Source organism: Gopherus evgoodei, chromosome 5 (genome assembly GCF_007399415.2).
Source record: "Gopherus evgoodei ecotype Sinaloan lineage chromosome 5, rGopEvg1_v1.p, whole genome shotgun sequence".
In the NCBI taxonomy this organism is placed as follows: Eukaryota; Metazoa; Chordata; order Testudines; family Testudinidae; genus Gopherus; species Gopherus evgoodei.
This window is the reverse complement of record NC_044326.1, coordinates 55,681,719-55,705,577: the sequence shown is the minus strand read 5'-3', so window position 1 is coordinate 55,705,577 and position 23,859 is coordinate 55,681,719. Positions and strand designations below refer to the sequence as shown.

Genomic DNA, 23,859 nt, shown 5'->3' with positions numbered 1-23,859 from the left:
CCTAATGCTGAAATCTACTCGCCTGACTTGCCTTCATGATTATTTGCCTGTTGGTGAGGATAAAGTCGACACTGTGGAATAAAGAGCCCCCTGTTTTATTGTTTCTCTCAGAATGATGGTGTTCCAATGCACTGAGAGTCTGGTGTCAGTTTATTGTCTATGAACATGACAATGTTGTCTTAATCACAAGCTTTGCCATGGGACCAGTCACAATTGTTTTTGCTGGTAGTCTGTGTAGTGACTGCCATTCTGGAATTCAGTTGGCTGTTCTGCATTCTCCAAGGGCACCTAAGGACACACTGATTCATGACGGTGTCCTTGATTTGCTTTACTTCACTGAAACTAGTTTGGGGTCATGCAGTTGAACACATCCATTTTTTTTTTTTTCAGATCAGCCTAGTACTCCTTCTTTATTTCACTGATTTATTGTTTATCAAAGCAGATATCTGACTTTTGTACTGAAAATTCTGAGCTAATATTACTCATGCTTTTAGTTTTAGGTGATGACAATGGCCCTGACTAATCATCAGTGGTTTAAATCCACCCTCTTTTGTACCAAGCCTGAGTAGCTGGCCTTGTCATGAGGATGATTTCTGAGAAGGGGGACAGGGAGGGAGGGGAGAATTCCTCTCCAAGTCATGAAGTGCCAGCAACTTCTTTGCCTGCTACTGCCGTCTTGATTTTTCAGAAGCCTTGGCTCCATCAAGTGTAAATGCTGGTTCAGCAGTACAATTTTTCAATTCAGTAATGATCTTTTCATCTATCTGATCTTTCATATAGCTCATCCAGAGTTGTACTTGTTATTTTTAATTTAAGTGTGAGGCTCTTTAGGGAAGGGGGTAAGGGTGAATTTTCTCAGGGCAAGAGGTATTAAATGAAATCTTCAGCTCAACAGTTAAGAAAAACTTCCAGTTGCCTTTACTGAAAATATCAGTCTGAGGTTACCACTTGATTGGTTGGAGACCAGTCCAGGTTCAGTATGAATTTCGTTCTGTTCTTCTAGTCATTGCATCTCCTCTGAGAGTGAAGGGGAATGAAGGCCTCTTTGCATCATATTCCAGATGTTGTAGTTTTGCCCTCCTTAGTATTTGGTTTTGTCCACATTTCTTAATCATGTAACTGTTAATGTATGTCGTATTATCATTTAATTCAGCTGTGGATCTGTGCACTCCATAGTAAGCAGTCTTCAGTGAGGCCAGTTTATTATTCTATATCTCTCTAGTTGATAAATCTGTGTCCTTCAGTTGCATGATATAGGAGAAGCCTTGATACAATCTTGTCTCATAATTTTGCATGGAGTGCTAAGTATCGTTGTGGTGGGGCTGTGGGGGATTTGAGTGTTTGTTTGAATTGCTGGCTAAAGGTTTGTTTGCATTTGGCTCTTCCTATCACCATCACTCACTGTGTAGCGCCCTCAATAAATAATAAAACCCTAGCTCTTTTCATTAGTGCAATGGTAAAATGTGACTGGAATCAATAAACGTTTTGGTTATAGTTAGTTTATTCATGGGAGGGAGAAAAATAAAACCACAAACAGACGTTGAACACATACAACTTCAACTACTGTCTGTATAGTGTTCATTCACCATAAAAATTAGTTTTTGTTTGAAGTTTCAAAATATAAAAAGTTAATGAATGAAATTCTCCACTCTATTATACTAGTTTTATGTCAGTACAATCCTGCTGAAGTTTATGGAATTAGACTGGCATAGAACCTACATATTGAAGTGGAGAATCAAGCCCCATATTCCTGTTTCCTTGTGTTGATGAGACAAATGGAGCTTCTTAAGACTGTACACTATATGTACATAAAATGTTCTTGAAAATTAATTTAAATTTTAAAGTATTCATTTAGAATTTACAGAGTACCAAAAGTCCCATAACAAGAAAATGACAGCCTTTATGCATTAAACAAAGAAAATATGCTAGTATCATTTCACAAGAAACTCCTGCCCAGGTGAGAACTTGAAAAACTAGAGAGAACTGAGACACAATTTACATTCTCTCTTTTTATAATGGAAAGAGAAAAAAGTTTTTATTATCTTGCATGCTTGCATTAGATCCATAGATCTCACTGGAAAATTCCAGAGGAACCCTCTGTTAGAATGGAAATCTCTAGTTACTAACACATCACAGATACATTGTCCTTCAAAAAATACTTATGGGACTTCAGATAACTCAATATATCTACATTTAAAAATGTTGATATACAAATTGCTGCTTAATGTGAAGAAACTCTGGTCCTTCATATCCACTATTGCCAGTTAGGCAAACCTGAGAGCAGAAAGTTTAATGATGAAATATAAAATGAAAGAAAAAATGATAGAAGTAAATGAAAAGAACACACAGAAAAATAATGAAAACATCGCTCTTGTAACTGTTAAGAGTTGCAGTCATCTCTAAGGTGGTAGTAAAGACAGAAATCTCTGAGTTGTCATATACAGCCACAAAACCATTTTTTTGGAATAAAAAGCCCCCCCATAAATTCAACGGTAGAACAAACATCTAAGTTCAGCTTAAGAAGGAAAGGGGGTTCATAAAATATTAATTCTGAGGCTGATTAAATTAGTTTGACATTTTAAACTTTGAGCTTGGTAAAATGTAGTCATCTTTATTTATTTATCTATCCATTATATATGGATTTCACTAATCTTCAGTTCATGTCAAATATACAATTGAACAGCAATGTATAGTCATATAGGCATAATTTGTCAGAGCAAGTTCTCTTTGACGTAACTTTGATTTCAATATACCTTGTATTTTTCATAATCTTTTTCACAATCTTTATGTAAATCATTTATAATCAATACATTTAAAAAGTCAAGCAGCCAGATCAGTAATATCTACTGAAATAAACATCACTCAAAACATGAAAGTATGTTTGGGATTGTAAAGAATTTATGAATGTTCAAACACAAGTCTTAGCACAATCTTTTTGTTTTCATTTCATCTTCTCTAAAATCATATCTTATTTCTAGAGATTGGTGAACCAGTTTAGATTAAAATAAAAATCATCTTTTATCTTTACTCAATGCTCAGACTGAACCTTTCTTGTGTTTGACTAACTTTCTCCCTATTGTTTTTGTCTGCACTCATGGATTCCAGCAGCAAGCAGAAATGCTGAAAGGCTGCTCTCACAATATTTCTGGACAGACAGAGGAAGGAAAAATATCCATGAAATACTGTGGTCTCCCAAATTCCATAGTATTCATAAGCCCAACCAATGAGGGCAGAAGGAGTTAAGGTTTTAGCACCTCAGGCACCCTGCAGATCAAGTTGGAGGCTGCCCCAAACAGAATGCCTTTCTAAAATGTCCTTCTGCAGTACATGCAGTGTAATTGTAACCATGCAGTCTCTACAGATATTAGAGAGATGGAGCTCTGTGTGGCTCAGAAACTCAGAAAGTTGATCCAATAAAAAATATTTCCTTACCCACTTTTTCCTCTGCAAAACAGGCACTCCCTACCCAATACAGGGCTTTGCCTAACCATAAAATTTAGCCCTATATGAGAAAATATCTCCCATAACTGTATCATCCAACTTTTCTCTGGACAAATCACTTATTCCTGTACTATAGGTGATTAGTGCAACCGCCTCTTACTTTTATTTATAATATTGTATCCTTCCATCTTTGAGTACTTTTCCTATTTTCTCTATCCTCAAAGACTCTGAATGCCATACTGATTTCCATCTCCTTTAGCTTTTCCTGCATCACTTTGCAACACTTTTTTCGTTGTTCACCTGTTCCGCATGTTAACACATTTCTAGTGTAACTAATTTCAGCTCTAGTCAGTTTACTCACTGTGTCTGCATTCAGCTAGCAATATTTGGAAACGACCTGGGCTAGGTTAAGGACTTGGGACCTTCCAAAAACATTTCAACCTTTATACCAGTCATGCCTGTTTAATTTACAGTACCTAGCATATTGTATGGACTAAATCAAGTTAGGTTGACCATCTGGTTCCCTAAGTACGTGGTCACCAGATATAGAATTTTCAGTTTTGACAATACCTGGTTCAATATTTTACTGTATCCCAAAATAGTTTCCCATCTCTCTAGTAATGGGACTTCTACATGTTTTCTGCCTGCAGCCCTTTTTCCCAGCAAAGCTGCTTGGTTGTATCAAAGAGAGCTGCGTTAATCTGTAAAGTATGTTGAGTATTGTGATAGAATGATCCAAACTCCAAAGGTTCCTTTTGGCTCAATACAGAATGTGCTTCTTAAAACCAGAGACTATTTTCTATCCTCAGTATTTTCTCCTACTGCAATTAGTATAAGGAAGATATCAGCAGCCTTTACTACACACAGATCCTTAAAATATTGTTCACTCAATACCTCCTTAACACAGGCTTTCAAAATGTCTTCCTGTAATAATCGCCCTTTATAGGTGTAAAACGGAGAGTCGCAACTCTTCAAGGATGAGCCCTCTCCTTGTGCATTATGCACTTAAACTTTATTGGTTGTATTTGACTTCAGTGGTAAACTTTATAGAGCAGGGACTTTGTCTTTCTCTATGGTATGTCTATACAGAACCAAGAACTGTGATTAATAAATAATGTTTCCATTTAGCAAGCACTACTGATTTTTCTTGCTTAACACATGTGCCATGTAAAGGAGAATTTCTGTGCAAATTTTAACATTTCTGCACTAAGCAGCTTTGAGCTTAATTCTTTTGAGACTATTTGGGGAGAAATGTGGTTTTCCGAAAACAATGAGAATGTAATTTCTGTGATTGTGCTGCATTCAATAGTGATAAGAACAGATAATATTAACCTTAAATTAAATGCTTGCTAGCACATTCAGCATCACTAGGGTTCCCAGGTGTCCAGGTTTCAACCAGAACATGCGGTAAAAAAGGAATCCTGGCAGCTCTGGTCAGCACCACTGACCAGGCCATTAAAAGTCTGGTTGGTGCAGGGTTGGCAGGCTCCCTACCTGGCTCCGCATGGCTCCTCAGAAACAGTGATGTGTCCCTTGGCTCCTATCTGGAGGAATGGCCATGGGGACTCCGTGCGCTGCCCCTGCCCCAAGTGCCAGCTCCAACGGCCAATTGGATCTGCGGCGGCGGCACCTGCAGGCGAAGGCATTGCAGAGCCAACTGACTGTGCTTCTGCCTAGGAGCAAAGGGACATGTTTCTGCTTTCAGGGAGACACTCAAGGTGAGAACCACGTGGAACCCACTCCCTGCACTCCGGCTTTCTCCCCAACACTGAGTCTCCTCCTGCACTCAAACTCACTATCGAAACCCGAACCCCCTCCTCCTCCCCAAAGCCCTCCCACACTCCAAACCCCACGGCCTCACCTTGGAGCCTCCTCCTGCACTACAGATCCCTCATCCCCAGAGACCAAATCCCCAGCCAAAGCCTTCCCTCCCTCCCACACCCCAACCCCCTGCCTCAGCCAGGAGCCCCCACTCACACTCTGAACCCCTCATTTCTGGTCCCAGCCAAAGCCCTCATCCCCTTCCTCACACTGGCCTGGTGAAAATAAGCAAGTGAGTGAGGGTGATGGAAAGCAAGCATCAGATGGAGGGGGGGAATGAAGTGAGCGGTAGAGGGGGGGCTCAAAGAAGGGGCAGGGCAAGGGTGTTCAGTTTTGTGCAGTTAGACAGTTGGCAACCCTAATGATTTTGAACTCTGTTCTGTTCTAAGTAGAGACACAGACAAGACAATGAGTGTAAAACACATTTATTATAAGTACATTTAAAAATGAATTTGAAAAATTGCATCAATAAATTAAAACATTTCTTAATTATAACTTATTCAGTAACACACAGCCTTCCACACCTGATTTTTAGGCTTCTCTGAGGACAAGATTTATAACAGTTTGAGACTGAATCTACTTTAAGTGTGTTCTTTGTGTCTGATTTTGGATCTGGTCATGCAGTCCCTATTCAAGCATAATTTAGTGATGGGTGACATTGAAATGCATTTAATAATATGACACTAGCTCAAATGCCAAGAATGTGTTAGGGTGGGGCTGTGAGTTGTAAGTGCCTCCAGGTCAGATCCTCAGTGTATTTTTCTCAATACCAGTCAATTCCTACTAGCTTAATAGTAAAGTCAATATTTTACATGTACATTTGTCTATCTTTGCTTTTTCAGTGTATTATTTATGTCCCATAGCATTGGGACTAGGAGAGTAAGATTTCAGAGAAAGTCAAGTGGAAATTATTTAAATAAACAAAATCAAGAGAACTAGTACTACAAAAAATTCCTGTTGCATATCCATGATTGAAGCCATAAGTGAGCAGGGATAAAGAAAATTCATAGGGAAAGCAAAAGTTGTATAAGGAGACAGCTGAGCAAATGATCACATTTGTCCTGGAAATGATCATTAGAATGTTAGCATTAGTTTCATAAGATGAACATCTGTGCATTTACTCTGAAGTTGGCAGGTTCTCTTGAGCTAGAGGAGCTACAGGACTCATTCATATGTGCTGGCTTGGTTTTGCCTTTTCTGCAAAGCAGGTGCAGATAGTTGTTTTCAAAGTTTGCAGGATTGCACCTTACAGTATACTGTTACTGAAGTCATTGCATTGATACATGATAGAGAGTGCTGTGTGCAGTACGTAGCAGCAAGCTACAAGAAGGAAAACAAAAGAAAATGTTATTTTACTGAAGTCCGATGTGATGTTGTATCAATTATATTAGACCAGTAAAAACCAGCAGGATCTTATTAAAGGGGACAAGGCAGAGATGCCACATTTATTATGATAACAATTTATGACTAATAACTAATATCTTAATTCTTATACACACACATTATACCTATTACCTATACACACACACACACACACACATTCACACACACACACCTACATTCATTAGGTGTTCTGCAGCTGCTGCATAGTTACCAGTCCTGAAGATAGCTTAAGTTCATGGCTTGATTTTGCAGCTTGGGTTCGTAGCTTGTGGCAGCTAACTTGCCAGGAAAGCTGGGCACAAGGCTGAGCTGGATCTCTGTTGGGCAGGCACCGATGTTCTTCCATGTTGGCAGCAGAATGTTACCCAGAGTTTCTCATCTCACCCTTCTTTTTTATAGGCTTTTAGTTTGGATTCAAAATCTATAGGTCTTGCTGTGTCACGCTGCCTCTGGGTTTAGATTGATCACCCATCAATTGCAGGCGTGACTTTCAGCCTTGGACCTGGCTTTGATCTTCCTTCTGTTGTTCTGTTGTCCTTTTCTTTTTAGGGTGGATGCTTCTTACTTTGTTTAGGGCTGTTGTCTAGGTCTTCAGCCGTTGGTATTTGAACTTTATCTCATCAGGACAGGCTGGGGCTGGAGGTTGATTCCATCATTCATACATACCTCATTCACACATCTAAACTAAACTAATAAGATTACAGCAGGGTTTGCAAAAATGAAGGTTGGAGGAAGCTTTTACAAAATGGAGTAAGTGTTTTAAAATGGGGTTTGAATTACAATATGGAACAGAAGTTACAGTATAGGCAAGTGTAGTGAATGGTGAACAGAAGTTATATTAATAAAGTGAACAATTGAAAACAATTTCATTTATCAGTTCTACAGTGAGAGTCTGGAGTGAACAAAAAGGCTTTAATTAACTGGATCAGAGATAAAGATCAAAAATCCATGAAGGAAGAATTAGTTGTATTTTTAGTTTTGACTCTTAGGGTATGTCTACAGTATGGGATTATTCCAATTTTATAGAAATCGATTTTTGGAAACAGATTGTATAAAGTCAATTGCATGCGGCCACACTAAGCACATTAATTCAGCGGTGTGCGTCCATAGTACTGAGGCTAGCGTCGACTTCCGGAGTGTTGCACTGTGGGTAGCTATTCCATATCTCTCCCATAGTTCCGTCTCCCCTGCCTATTGCAATTCTGGGTTGAGATCCCAGTGCCTGATGGAGCAAAAAACATGGTCTCTGGTGGTTATGGGCACATCGTCTCCCTCCCTCCATGAAAGCAATGACAGACAACTGTTTCGTGCCTTTTTCCTTGGGTGAACTGTTCAGATGCCATACCACGGCAAGGATGGAGCCCGCTCAGCTCAAGACAGCAATCATGAACATTGTAAACGCCTCGCACATTATCGTGCTATCTGTGCTGAATCAGGACCTGAAAAAACAGACAAGGAGGAAGTGGCGACAGCAGCGCGGTGACGAAAGTGATGAGAACATGAACACGGACACAGAATTCTCTCAAACCACAGGCCCTGGCGCTTTGGAGATCATGCTTTTAATGGGGCAGATTATATCCATGGAAGACCGATTCTGGGCCCGGGAAACAAGCACAGACTGCATAGTGTTGCAGGTCTGGGATGATTCCCAGTGGCTGCAAAACTTTTGCATGCATAAGGGCACTTTCATGGAACTTTGTGACTTGCTTTCCCCTGCCCTGAAGTGCCAAAATACCAAGATGAGAGCAGCCCTCACAGTTGAGAAGCGAGTGGCGATAGCCCTGTGGAAGCTTGCAACGCCAGACAGCTACTGGTCAGTCAGGAATCAATTTGGAGTGGACAAATCTACTGTGGGGGCTGCTATGATGCAAGTAGCCAAAACAATCACTAAGCTGCTGCCTACGAAAGGTAATGACTCTGGGAAATGTGCAGGTCATAGTGGATGGCTTTGCTGCAATGGGATTCCTTAACTGTGTTGGGGCGATATATGGAACCCATATCCCTATCTTGGCACTGGAGCACCAGGGCAGCCAGTACATAAACCACAAGGGGTACTTTTCAATGGTGGTGCAAGCACTGGTGGATCACAATGGATGTTTCACCAACATCAACACGGGATGTCCGGGAAGGGTTCATGACACTTGCATCTTCAGGAACACTAATCTGTTTAAATGGCTACAGCAAGGGATTTACTTTCCAGGACAAAAAATAACCGTTGGGGATGTTGAAATGCCTATATTTATCCTTGGGGACCCAGGCTACCCCTTAATACCATGAAGCCATACACAGGCAGTCTGAACAGTAGTCAGGAGCTGTTCAGCTACAGGCTGAGCAAATGCAGAATGGTGGTAGAATGTGCCTTTGGACGTTTAAAGGGACGCTGGTGCACGTTACTGACTCGCTCAGACCTCAGCCAAACCAATATACCCATTGTTATTGCTGCTTACTGTGTGCTCCACAGTCTCTGTGAGAGTAAGGGGGAGACGTTTATGGCGGGGTGGTAGGCTGAGGCAAATCACCTGGCTGCTGATTATGCACAGCCAGACACCAGGGTGATTAGAAGAGCACACCGGGAAGCGCTGCGAAGCTTTGAAAACCAGTTTCATGACTGGCCAGGCTACAGTGTGAGAGTTCTGTTTTTCTCCTTGATGAAAACCTGCCCCCTTGATTAACTCGTTCTCTGTAAGCAACCCACCCTCCCCATTAGATAACAGCTTGCTTTCTAAGGAAATCATTTAAAAATCATGTATTCTTTATTAATTGATTATAAAAAGAGGGAGAGAACTGACAAGGTAGCCCAGGTGCGGGTTGGGAGGAGGATAGGAGGGAAGGAAAAGGCCACTAAAAACGTTCAAAATAATAGCCTTTTGCTTGGGCTGTCCACTGGGTGGAGTGGGAGGGTGCACAGAGGCTCCTCTCTCCCACGTTCTTACACATCTGGGTGAGGAGGCTATGGAACTTGGGGAGGGGGAAGGGCGGTTATACAGGGGCTGCTGTGAAACTCTGTGATCCTGCTGCCATTCCTGAAGCTCCACCAGATGCCGGAGCATGTCCGTTTGCTCACGCAGCAGCCTCAGTGTTGCATCTTGCTTCCTCTGATCTTCCTGTCGCCATCTCTCATCTCGAGTGTCTCCCTTCTCCTCACGTTGGTCCTACTGTCCTCATGTTCACTGGCATCTTTCTTGTACTGTATACAGTGTCCTTCCACTCATTCAGATGAGCTGTTTCATTGCAGGTTGATTCCATGATTTCAGAGACCATTTCATCTCGCATCCGTTTTTTTCGCCGCCTTATCTGAAATAGCCTTCGGGACGAAGGAGGGAGGCTTGAAACATTTGCAGCTGCGGGAGGGAGGGAAAAAAGGGAGAGAACTATTTAAAAAAATACATTTTACAAAACAATTCTTATACTCTTTCACAGTGAACAACACTATTCACATTACATAGCACATGTGATTTTGGTACAAGGTCACATTTTGCATCTTAATGTTGAGTGCCTGCGGCTTTGGTGTTAAAGATCACAGACGCAGGTCTGGGCAACAGAATTTGGCTTGCATGCGGCTATGGTAAGCCATTGTCTTTCAGTTGCTGCAGCCTTCGTAAAAGCAGCGCCCTCCTTTCCCACATACCAAGCAAAGACCGTTGAGTGTTGCAGTTTTCCTGTTTACATGCAGCAGCAGAAACCAACCCCTCTCCAAATCCAATTCTCTGAGATGATCGCTTTATCCCACCCCCTACCACGTGGCTGGTATTAGGGAAGATCCCTGCAGAAACCAAACTAGCCCTCCCATCCAATTCTCTGGGATGATCGCTTTACCCCTCCCCCCACTGCCTGGCTGGTATCAGGGAAGATTCCTGCTAGCCAAATGCGAACAGCTCAGCGGCAATACCCCACCCCCAGCTTAACTAACTGCAGGGAAAGATTTCTTTTCAGCCACAGGCAAACAGCCCAGTAGGAACAGCCACCTCTGTCCCCTTAAAATCCTGTATTTCAACCAGGTTATCATGAATATCACTCTTCTGAGGATAACACAGTGAGATAAAGAACGGATGTTGCTTGAATGCCAGCAAACACCGGGACCATACTCTGCCAGGCTTTGTCATGCAATGATACCAGATTACTTGCTGCTAGCATGGCGTGGTCAAATGTTCTACCATGGAGGATGGAATAAGGCTGCGCTACTCAGAAACCTTCTGCACAGGCTTTTAGAGTACCTCCAGGAAAGCTTCATGGAGATGTCACGGAGGATTTCCGCTCCATCCCCAGACACGTTAACAGACTTTTCCAGTAGTTGTACTGGCTGCGAATGCATACCAAGTCCTCAGGGCAAATTAATCATTAAAAAACATTTGCTTTTAAACCATGTTTTATATTTACAAAGGTGCACTCACCAGAGGTTCCTTCCATGGCTTCATGGTCTGGGATACCACCTTGGAAGGGTGGGGCGGGTGCTTTAGTCAGGCTGAGAAAAAGCTCCTGCCTGTTGGTGAGAACGGAGTACTGTGTGCTCTCTGCAAGCTCATCATCGTCGTCCTCCTCCTCCCCGTCCGCAGAATCCTCAGGCAAGGCTGAGATTACCCCCTCCTCAGAATCCACGGTCAGGGTGGGGTAGTGGTGGCGGCCCCCCCTAGAATTGCATGCAGCTCAGCGTAGAAGCAGCATGTTTGTAGCTCTGACTCGGACCTTCCATTTGCTTCTTTGGTTTTCTGGTAGGCTTGTCTGAGCTCCTTAACTTTCACATGGCACTGCAGTGAGTCCCTATTGTGGCCTCTCGCCATCATGCCCTTTTAGATTTTTTCAATTTTTTTGGCATTTTATCTTTTTTGGAACGTAGTTCTGCTAACGGAATCCTCTCTCCATACAGCTATCAGATCCAGTACCTCCCATACGGTCCATGCTAGAGCTCTTTTTCGATTCTCAGACTGCATGGTCACCTGTGCTAATCAGTTCTCCACACTGGGCAAACAGGAAATGAAATTCAAAAGTTTGTGGGGCTTTTCCTGTCTACTTGACCAGTGCATCAGAGTTCAGATTGCTGTCTACAGTGGTCACAATGGTGCACTGTGGGATAGCTCCAGAGGCCAATGCCATCGAATTGTGGTCACACTAACCCTAATTCAAAATGGCAATGTTGATTTCGGTGCTACTCCCCTCGTCGGGGAGCAGTACAGAAATCGATTTTAAGGGCCCTTTATCTCAAAGTAAAGGGCTTTATTGTGTGGACGAGTGCAGGGTTAATTCAATTTAACTCTGCTAAATTCGACAAACTCGTAGTGTAAACCAGGCCTTACTGAGTTTCATGTTGGACCTGATGAATTACCTGTTTCTCTTTAAATCCATGGATTACCTTTCTTTACCATTGATTTTTGTGGAATCAAATTAACTCTAGAGGAAAAGAATCCCTAATATTTGGGTCACCACCTTTGATAAACTTGTAAACCTTCTAGAATGTTAACTAGTACCCTGATCAGCTGAGCCAGAAAACTGACAACGCTAGTTCACCAGCTTTCTATAGCAGCAACCATATACCCTAGATTCATAAGTCTTGTGGGGAAATTGCACATTCTACAATTAAACAAAATACATTTTGAGAAATATTTTAGTAAAAATTGCACCACGTCAAAGATCCAGGCCCAGATTATGTTCACAAGGTATTGGATATACCACATTTGTATCCCCACTACCATACAGTAAGAGAGAAGTCAATTTTATTCTTAAATAGATATAACTGCAGAGGATACATTGCACAGATTCTGCACAAGTCACACAACCAGCCCTTTATCTCTGACTCTGAATATGATGTATGGATCTGTTCTTCTGGGCCACAATATGCTCCACATTTATTTTCTCAGTTGTATTGTTCAGATCAGGGGAGGGCAACTATGGGCTGCGGGTCGGATTCGGCTTGTGAGGGCTTTCAATCCGGCCCATGGGATTGCCAGCCCTGTGGTGCAGCAGGGCTTAGGCAGGCTCCCTGTCTGCCCTGGCTGTGTGCTGCTCCTGGAAGTGGTTGGCACCATGTCCCTGCGGCCCCTGGGGGTGGAGGGAAGAGATCAGAGTGCTCTGTGCACTGCCCTTGCCTCCAGACACTGCCCCCCACAGCTCCCACTGGATGGGAAAGGGGAACTGTGGCCAATGGGAGCTTCAGAAGAGGTACCCACAGGTGAGGGCAGCACATGGGGGAGTCCCCAGTCCCGCCTCCGCCCCCAAGAAGCCACTGCTGGACATGCTGGCCACTTCCGGGAGCAGCTCGGGGCCAGGGTAGGCAGGGAGCCTGCCTTAACTCTGCTGTGTGCCACTGCCATCCCAAACCCATTCCCTGAGCCCCCTAACCCCATGCCCTGATCCCCTCCTGCAACCCAACCCCCTGCCTTACCCCACATCCCAATCCCCTGCTGTGAGCCCCCTCCTGAACCCTGCACCACAACCTCTTGCCCCGAGCCCCATCCTGTACACCACACCCCAACCTCCTGCCCCAGCCCTACATTCAGGGCCCTGCGTACAATTTCCCCACCCAGATGTGGTCCTCGGGCTAAAAAGTTTGCCCAACCTTGGTTTAGATTTTTCCACAACATTCCTCCTGTTGAATAGTAGTGCTTATTCCATGAGTAGTCCCATGAATTGTTCAGCACGAGTGATAGAATTTGGTCCTTAGGGAAGTTATATCAATGGTAGTGTAACTTGCACATCAAAGTGCCAGTTGGTGGAAATTACATGGTAAGCACTCAGAAAGGCAGCGTAAAGCAGTGTAAAGCAATCTACCAAAGGGTGAAAGAGTCCTTCCTTCCCATAGTTTGTAGGTTACACCATCGTTTACATCTACTGCGTTTGGCCCATAGTGTTTGATTTCACAGAAGTAAAAGAGTCTCTAGGATGAAGTGGTACAGAGGTAACAAAACTAAATTTAAAACTTCTTACTACAATGTGAGAGATGCTGGTCATTTTCTTCCCTCAAGTCTTCTCACCACCCCACCTGCCAACAAACACACACATGCATCCCCTCCATCCAACAAGAATTGTTTTGGAGACTCTTCTCTAAAAATAGCCATCATATAAGAAAAGAGCATGCCTCGGTGTCTAAAATTGTAAAGGATCATTGTCATACTAGTATGCAGGAGGGATGGGCCTATGTCCCCTCAGCTGGTGACCATCTGTGCACCACTTAATATTAATATTCATAATAATCTTCCTACTTGCATAGCATCTTGCCTCTTCAGAGCACTTGACAAACATTCACAAATTAGCCTTTACAACACTCCTGTGCAATAAGTATTATTCTCATATTATGCCTGGGGAAATGGATCAGAGTTTAAGTAAACTGTCCAAGACTGAGGAGATTATTTTTTTAAAAAAGACAAGTCAACATTTGAGCTGGCAACAGAGAGACATGCTTGAGAGAAGTTAACACATTTACAATGAAGCAAAACTGGCACCTGAGAATCTCTCTGAAGGTGAAAATTTCTGAAGTAGAAAAGTTAATGCAAAGTCACTGTTTATCATGGAATAAATAAGGAGCCTTGGGTTTTGACCACTAACAGTACATTGGCTTCTTAAAATTCTTAATTATATAAGAGTATTAAGGATCCCTTCTTATTTGGAATTGCATTACACTTGTCTATAAAGATAATCAGCTATGTAAAAGTATGTGAACAGTTCTCTGTATATTTCCACAGAGATACCATTCTTTTGCTGTTCGGCTTTGCCTTGCTGAAGGCGTGCTATGCATTTCATCCTTTTTTTTTCTTTTCTTTTCTTATTGAATGCTTTTCAGGCCTTAGGCTATCTAGTGTATGTTTAAAATGGGCCCTTTAAAGTTTATTTTACAGATTGTTCTTGAAGAAGTTCTCAGGATCAAAATGTCTTTGGAAACTTTTTCATTTTCAATGTACTCTCAAGATAATCCTTTTGCTCCACTTCATGCTCTGTGCTAGACACTGGCAACTTCTCTGTGATTTACGATTTTATTGTTGTCAAGTATTTGTTATACTGCTCAATTAAAAGCAGTGGACTTGGTTGCCCATACCCAGCATATGCCTGTGTTTTTAAGGTGTTGGCTTTGCAAATTTTAACCAAATGTCAGTGAATGTATTGCAAGTACCATAGGCAATTTTATATTTTATGCATTTATTTTTCTTTCAGTTTATAGCACGCAATACGTGCCTGTTTAGACTCTAGGTAATGTCATGAATTAAAAGTATGGTCACATAAAAAATAAAAATACTTTGAACCAGCAGCTAAACTTCTCTCCAAAACCAGAAGAAATAAGATGAAACCCAACAGCATGTCTCCCAACCCCTTATCACAAATACCAGTTTTTGTTATGGTCCTTCAGCCTCAGGCAGTGATAGGCTGGTCAACCAATTCACATTATTTTAGACCAAGGTGAGGAAGTACATTTCATGATATGTCTACACAGCAGCTAGGAAGTGTGATTCTCAGTTCGGGTAGACATACCTCTGAAAGCTTTGCTCAAACTAGTGCACTAAAAATATCTGTGTGGCTGGGGCAGTAGAGGCAATGGCTCGGGCTAGCCACCTGAGTATTTACTTAAGGGGATAAAGAGGACAGTACTCAGACAGCTAACCCAAGCGGCTCCCTGTGCTGCCACAGCCACACTGACATTTTTAGTGCACTAGTTTGAGCAGAGCTTTCACACGTATGTCTACCCAAGCTGGCAATCGCACTTCTCAGCGACTGTGTGTAGACTAAAAGGAAGGGCCTCTCAGGAAGAACTTTCTGCCATCAAAATCCTCTTGATTTATTCCAAGACAGTTCTAGGTCTAGCACCTTCTCTGATCATTGGTTTGGCAGCATGATGGAGAATAAAAAATTCTCTCAAGTAGGCACATCCACACCATTTAGGGATCTATGCAATAGATTAAAAAATAAAAAACTTTCCCAGAAATCTTAAGGGTGCCAGTGTTGTGAACAGCTGTATTCTACAGCTTCAAATACCACGTTGATTTAAGTTGTATTTCTTGGTAATGCTCATTGCAGTAATCTACTCCTGAGGTGGTAAAGGCATGAATGACAATGGCAGTATCTGCAATAGAAAGAAAAATCTCACAAGATCCTGCTTCAGACACAGATGGAAAAAAGGCCTTCCTAGAAACTGCTTTATATGGACTAACAATAACTGAAGATCCGATACCTCTCCCCAGAATGCAAATTCTCCTACCACATTGTGGATAGTGCATATTAAGAGAATTGTGTTTTGAAAGTAATTAATGATTTTATACAAAGCAGGAAAAATTAGTTGGCTGAGATGAGCATTGCACAATATTTTCATCATACTTAAAATTATGAAAAGTAATCTATCTTGGTTCTATCTTTTGAAAATTGAAAATGTTTTTGCATAGACCATAGACAGTAGCTGAGCATTGATGGCCCAATATCAAAATTCCTCATATATGAGCTAGCAGGACCTCTTCAAGAAGCAACAGGATAAGTCTCTTCACTTGTCCTTCACTTTTGTGCTTAACTGGGCACAGATGTTAGGACTCTGGCATGTAAGATACAGGAGACTTGGGTTCAATTCACTGCTTTACCCACAGTTTTCCTCCATAACTTGGGGTTGGTCACTTGATCTCTATCTCAGTTCCTCATCTGTAAAATGGGGATGTCAGGAGAAATACATTAAGAGTGTGAGGCACTCAGATACTATGCCAATGGGTGCCATGAGCTGATCATATAGAACAAGGTTGCAATATTGATGATATAGAAGTAAGCATAAGACATGCTCTGAAACCATCAACAAATTTTCAGCACCTAGAGTTGCTATTTATTTTTGTTTCCAAGATCTAAAGGATCAGCTTTACATAGCATCATTTTAGCTCATGCTTCTCTTATATATTTCCTATGTATTTTGAAATTGACATGCTATTAATTGCTCATGAGAAGTTGCACCTTTTTCTTAACCAAAGCCAAGATAAGTAAAGTCCAGCACTATTGCTCTATTAAGCACTGCTGTTAAAGAGACTACAAGTGAGATGTTCCCATTAAAAATATGAAACTGCTAATGATGTTACTCCTAACTGGGGAAGAAGGGCAAACAGTATTGTGTTGGATTGTTGCCAGAAAATGTCTCCATCCTTTGAGATGCCACTGGAGCAGCAGTGCTAACAGCAGTGGTAGTGCAGATGAAAGCAAAAAGACATCCTAGTAATGTAAGAAAAATCAGAAGATTCATCTCGGCCTGTCCCACTTAAATGCTTCCTTCCCCAATAGTACAAACAGTTTTTTTTCCCCCCACTTGGCTTGAATACATTTATAGTGTAGTAAACAGAGTGCTTGTTGTTTCTTGTACAGCCACGGAAATGTGAATTAAAGACAACATTACTATACTCCACCTTTATCACAAGCCTGTTGTTTCCTATACCATCCATTTCAATATTGTACTCTTTGGCAGCAAACTTGGCACTAGGCCTAAATATACAAGGTGCCAAGTGCCTCCTGAGAAATGCTGAGTACCCTCAAGCACCATTGACTTCGCTGTAGTTACAAGATGCTCAGCACCTCTCAAGAGGCACTGAACAACTTTTTGGGAAGCTGAGGGGGCTCTAGTTCTACTGCCTCTACTGATCATAGCTTTGGTAGGAAGGCAAAGACAGAGAGGCAGTCTTATAAGAAGGCATGTTCTGAGAGCCTGAAGTTCAGAGGTACTAGGTACACACAGCTATCATTGACTTCAACTGGAGACAGAATTGTGAGTGCCCAAAGCATCTGAAAATCAATGTTGATTTTTAAGCATCTTAAATTTTCACAGTTGCGCACAATTGGGGTGGCTTATTTTACTGATTTGATGAAATTATGGCATGTTAGACAATTGGGGGGGGTCAGACTTTTGTTTAATGACAGACGTTGAGACGGTTAAATGATCACCATTAAAACACAAATTGTCATATGAGATTTTAAAGTATACAATGAAAATATCGTTTAAATCAAACTATAAGTTCTCAAGTAGCATTTTTCTTTTTTCCTGTCTGTAAATGTAGATGATTACTAATGGAAATTTGTTTCAGTTTGTGTAAGGTGAAATTAACGTTTACTGACATTTACCAATAAATAGGCTTGGAAGGATTAGATTTTTTTTTTTAAGATGTCCAAGCTATGTTCATAGGCTGTATTTTATTACGTACTTTATAGATCATTCCTGAAGAAGGCCTCTGAAAACAGGGGCTTATGGTAAAATAAGTTAAATATGGAGATTTTGGAAGAAATAATTAGAGCACTCCTGTGGAGAGGAGGGATAGCTCAGTGGTTTGAGCATTGGCCTGCTAAACCCAGGGTTGAGTTCAATCCTTGAGGGGGCCATTTGAGAATTAGTCCTGCTTTGAGCAGCAGTTTGGACTAGGTGATCTCCTGAGGTCCCTTCCAACCCTATGAATCTATGTGCAGTTAATATAGATCACCACCAGTGTGAGGTTTTTTAAAGCACTGGAATAATTTCATGCCTTTGTTCTTTAAAAACTTTATATAATCCAGTTGCAGAATGGATGATAGTTAGTCATTTGCAGGTAAAATATGGCAGAAATTATTCAGCCAGTAGGGTAGGGAAAGGTCCAGAAAGTTGTCTTAACATTCTTTTATCACAATGAAAAGATGGCACAATGAAATGTCACATAGGCATTTCAGACAGCTGTTACTCTGGATGAAATAGGTTCAACGCTATTCTTATGTTAAAATGAGATTGGGCCATCCAGTGCCAAAAGTATCTTATCACTGATGCCACAGTATCCCTGCTGATGCAGGTGTATGTGAGATGAATCTCTCTATCCATCTATCTATCTATCATTACTAGCTAGTGACTTGTAGGCTGTCTTAGGTTTGGGACAAATGAATGTTTGTTTCAGATAAGCCTATAAATATAACACAGTACAAAAGGTTCCAGTGACTGTTTATGACATTTAATTTCACTGCCAGTCTGGATTTTACTGTGAAAAATTGGCATTCATAAGTCCCATGTGATTTTCTGTTTCTCAAAGCATATGGTGGGGCCAGTGTATTGAGTGGCCCTCTTGCAGCAATTCATAAGATTTTTCTGATAGATTCTCCTTTAGCTAGTTATGTTCCTGGCTACACTCTTACTGTCAGTTAAATCTTATTCTCTTGTACTTTTGCCACTATATTTTTATATGATTGCTTCTGCTTTTATCCAAGATCAGCAGTTATTTCCCCCCATATAGTTATACAAAGCAAGGGACAGTTTAAAAAAAAAAGGAGGGGGAGGGGGATTGGACAGAAAGCCAGATAGATCATTGAGTTACTCCATTTTTATCACCAGTATAATTCCATTGATATCAATTCAGTTACGTGGTTTAAAGCTAGAGTGATGCAGTGGTGTATCAGGCTAAAAGTTTACCTAACCATAGATGTGAACAAGATTAGAGATGCCATTAGGAATCATTGCCACATTCCTGCTTGATTGCACTTCTGGTAAATATAGAGATTCTGGTCTTGCTTCCAGTGGTCATTGGGAGTTTTGCAATTACCTCTCTAGGAGCAACATTGAGACTGTACATAGGCCTCATGAATTACAGAACAGTATTGTTGCTCAGATGGTGCTTGCATCTGGAAGGCTTGCACAATATACTCTCGATTTAAGATTTTACAGTAGTTTTTTTGTTTTACACACAGTGCCACTCTTGCCTGGGGTGCTTGACTCAGGATTGGATGTACTGGTTTAGATGCAATAAAAACGGACTTGAACCTGTGCCCACAAATAGAAGTGAATCCAAACTGAGCCCTCTGTGAGATTTAAAATACCTTGGTTGACTTTTTAAATCAATCTGGGCATTTCCTGACTCAGGCCAGGACCAGAAGAACCAAAATTCATCAGGAAATGTGCTTATCCTGCACTATTTCCTCCAAATCAGAAGACAAAAGTACCTGAAATCTTACAAGAATACCTGTTCTTATGAGGTTTTCAGCTGTTTTGGCTGATTCAGTAGGTTCTCATAAGTATAGGAAGAAAGATGGCCTTATGATTAAAGCATAGGAATAAGCGTCAGACATGACTTCTGTTTTTGATTCTACCATAAACTTTCTGATTGACTTTGAAAATTTAATTTCTTTGACTCAGTTTCCTCATCTATAAAATGAGCTTAATATCCTACATCATAGGGTAGGTGTGAGGTTAAATACCTTATTGTTTCTAGAGCTCCTTGAGAACCTCAGATGGAAGATATCATATTAGTGCTAAAAGTGTTACCATGTTCTTTGACAAATCCACTGAACAAAAGAATTGCCCTACCGGATCATGCTAGTGGTGGTTCTACTCTTGCACACTGCCAGAGACAGGAAAACATACAAGATAGTGAAAGTCACTAAAATTCCCATGATGGATAATTATTAAATAACATTCCTAACATCTATCAGTTAGTGATTGGTTCATGCCTTAATATATGAAGATTTATATGACTTATTTTAAAATGTTTAATCTAATAAAAATGTGGGTATTCTGACTCTCTCCATAATCTCAAAACATTCTCTGAAGCCTGTAAACTTTTTTGAGTCAATATCTATTATGATGATGAGTTCCACAGGTTAATTATTCACTTTTTTAAAAAAATGTTTATTTTGTTATTTTAAAATTTGTTAGCTTTCAATTTCATGAGCTGTCCCTTGTTCTTGTATTATGAGAGAGAGTAAATTGGAGTCCAAATTTACTTCCTTTATACTATTCATAATAGCACTGCCACTACATCCAGTGAAGTCAATAGCAAAATTCTCTGACTTCCATAGGAACTGTTTCAGGGCCTATTTGAATCCAAGCCTTGATGCAGAAATTTCTTCCTTGTAGTCCTTAGAATATGTTAAATTCTCTCGTCAATATATAAATTATAGTTCAAAATGTGTATTAGTATGGTATGAATGGGGGATCCATACCATTTTGCCATTCACATAGGTTGCTGAATTTATGTAGGAGAAGGGAAAATGGGCAAATGAGTTTTGCATCAATAACTGCTAATGAATGTAGCAGGATAATGTCCCAGGATAATGTTGCCTCATATTATCTTGGAAAACAGTGTGGAGTCAATCCTGTGGTTTGTAGCACACTGATTATATCAGTGACTGCATGGAGTGTAGAAATGTATATCTTAAGATGCAAAAGAGGAAGTTGCTTCTCCCCTTTGCTCCAGTTCAGTTACAAACTTAGCCTAAAAGTGGAGCAGAATACAATTCTCTCTCTTCTGTGAATGAATAAATCCTGCAAACCAAAGTCTTCTGAGTTCAAGGCCATACTCTAATTAGAGTTGGTATGGCAATTTCCACCTTTTCATGTTCTCTGTATATGTGTATGTGTGTGTGTATGTATATCTATATATATATCTTTTTACTATATGTTCAATTCTATGCATCTGATGAAGTGAGCTGTAGCCCACGAAAGCTTATTCTCAAATTTGTTAGTCTCTAAGGTGTCACAAGTGCTCCTGTTCTTCTCCCTCTTCGCCGCCTCCTCCCCACTGTTTTTTTTATTAATTCTTCTTGAACAATTACAAAGAGAGTTATATTGTTTTGCTGTAAGAGCCCGGACATGAATTCTATATCCCATTTTTCATGGACATTTGTTTGATAATATATGGGAAAAAGAAGGGACATGTACTTTGTCTTTATCTTATACTGATCACCATAGTATCTGATGGCCTGTTACTGGCAGATTACTGGGAGTGAGGGATTTGGCATCAATACCAGACTTCAACTTTTAGAAATGTGCTGATTGCCTGGAGAAGGCAGTTTTCTGAATCCACCTTCCTGAAATTCATGCTGTTACTCCCCAAGAGGAGCGAGCCTTTTTTTGGTCTGATTTAACAAAGAAAGCTAATTTATCACTGCTTCTTCAGCTCCAGGCCATTGAAGGATTGCAACTTGCAACTACATTCTCTACAATTGTTTGTGTTCCACATTTCCAGTGTTGGGGGAGAGATAATGAGTTCAATTGCCTGTTGGATTGCACTAATATATTTTGAAGGAAAACAAAGGGGCATGTTTGGAGATGGTGTAAAAATGAAGCAGTCCACTCTTCTGAATATTTTGAGAACTGTAGTTTAGATTTCTGTGGTTTTGGCCTTGTTTTGTGTGTGTGTTTTTTGGTAGTTTTTCTCCCCCAAAATCAGATCTAGAATAAGCACTTATACACTAACTTTACATTACCAGAAATATAACTTTCTTAATGTTCAGGTTCAGTTTGGATAAACTACGACTTAGATTTGGGCCAGGAGGAGGAGTTGCAGAACTCTGCACATGTTCTTCTGACAAGCCCAAATTCTGTATTCCACAGCTACAGTGATCATCACTTGAATGGTTATTGTTGACATCCTGATTTTCAAAAGAATATGGAGTCAGCCTTTGATATTTTGCCCTCTAATAATTGTGAACAGAATTTTGTAGGTTCTAAGATGTCTGTTTTTTAAAATGGACCTGAAAATCAGGCCCTAAAATTGTCATTATGAGCACAGGGATGTATCATAGATGTCTTGGCTTTTGTAGCAAAGCTATATTATTCTTTCTCTGTGACTATTCAGGAAGAATAAATACAATTATTGATATGAATATGTGTAACTGATATCTTAAAACATTTTTGTCTGTCCATAAATCAGTAAAAAGCCTATCCGGCAAGGTGATGAACCCCCTCATCAAACCCTTTAATAGAAGTTGATGTCACTCAGCATTTACCACTTTTTCTTACCTCCTTTCTACTCAATTGCATGTTTTAAATCATCTTATATTTTACCTATGCACTATGTATTCCCTAAAACTTTAGCTCAGTACATTGGCCTTCAGAATAAATGACCTATATGAATAAATAAACCTAGTTTATTTAGGTAAACTAGCTAGTTTTTAAAAATGTCTGTGCAAACCTAATATAAACTTCTGGATGTTCAGAGTTTTCAGATGCCTATAATCTAGATGGGTTTCTTTTATTAATTTAAATGAAATGTGAAATGATTATAACAAACTTTTACTGAACTAAACTTGGTAATTTAGTTTAGTAAATTGTTATGCTTTCTTTAAATGGAAATAAGTTGAAGAGAGAATCTAAAACATATTTATAAATAAATTCAGATTAAACTTTAAGGCTAAAAGGAAACCAATGAAAAAAACATACACTACATTAGGTAATATTAAAATAAATAACAAGAGACATGACTCCAAAGGTCTTAATAGACTTTCCCTCTAAGCATACTTCCAACATGTAATATCAGTAGAGAGAGAGGCCATCTGTCCATGTGTTTGCTTGTTAGTTATTTTCAGACTTGTTTGGAAAGTAACCAGGCCTTGTCCTTGTACAGGGGTTGGCAAATCTGAGATATAAAATTAAATCTCTTAGCATGTTGAGTAGTTTAATGCAATTTAGGAGACTGGAATAATGGGAAAGGCAGTTCTGGGAAGTGATTCAACAATAAAATCTATAATCTATGCCCTGTCATCATCATCTAATAATGATGATAATAATAATAATAATACTTAGCTCTGATGTAGCAGGACTATTCATGGTTTAATTATTTGTTTAATAATCTGTAATGCCTATTTTGCTTCAGTCTTCCATAAAAAGATAAATGGTGACCAAATGCTGAACACAATATTAACAACAAGAGGGGAGGAACATAAACCAAAACCAGGGAAAGAACAGGTTTAAAGAATATTTAGATGTATTCAAGTCAGCAGGGCTTGACAAAATTTGTCCTAGAGTACTTAAAGAACAATATCGGAGCTGTTATCAATTATCTTTGAAAAGTCAAAGAGGATAGATGAGGTCCCAGAGAACTCGAGAAGGGCTAGTACCTGTCTTTAAAATGGGGGTGGGGGAGAGGACCAAGGGAACTATACACTAATCAGCCTAACTTTGATACCTGGAAAGATACTGGAACAAGTGATTTAAACAATCTGTAAGTTCCTAGAGCAGTGGCGAGGACCCTGCGGCCCATGGGCTGCACATGGTCCATCAGGGTAATATGCAGGCAGGCCGTGAGACAGTTTATTTGCATTGATTATCCACAGGCATGGCCATTCGCAGTTCCCACTGTCCGTGGTTTGCCGTTTCCAGCCAAAGGGAGCTGCAGGAAGCTGTGCGGGCCATGCCCACCACTGTTTTAGAGGATAATACAGTTATAAGGAATAACCAGTATGGATTTGTCAAGAACAAATCATGTCAAACCAACCTAATTTCCTTCTTTGACAGTTTTACTGGCCTAGGGGATGGTGGGAAGCAGT

The 23,859-nt window shown here is 40.5% G+C and overlaps 1 protein-coding gene and 1 long non-coding RNA gene across 4 annotated transcripts in view; one reads left to right on the top strand and one right to left on the bottom strand.

Moving 5' to 3' along the window:
• Window positions 1-23,859, top strand: part of SGCZ (sarcoglycan zeta) — a 386,520-nt gene that overhangs the window by 208,696 nt on the left and 153,965 nt on the right. The gene's annotated exons all lie outside the window — the stretch shown is intronic.
• On the bottom strand, window positions 9,930-11,071 carry LOC115652858. The gene is made up of 2 exons (XR_004000757.1): window positions 11,037-11,071; window positions 9,930-9,986 (listed from the first exon to the last, which is right to left on the bottom strand). It is a non-coding gene; the product is annotated as an uncharacterized LOC115652858 (long non-coding RNA).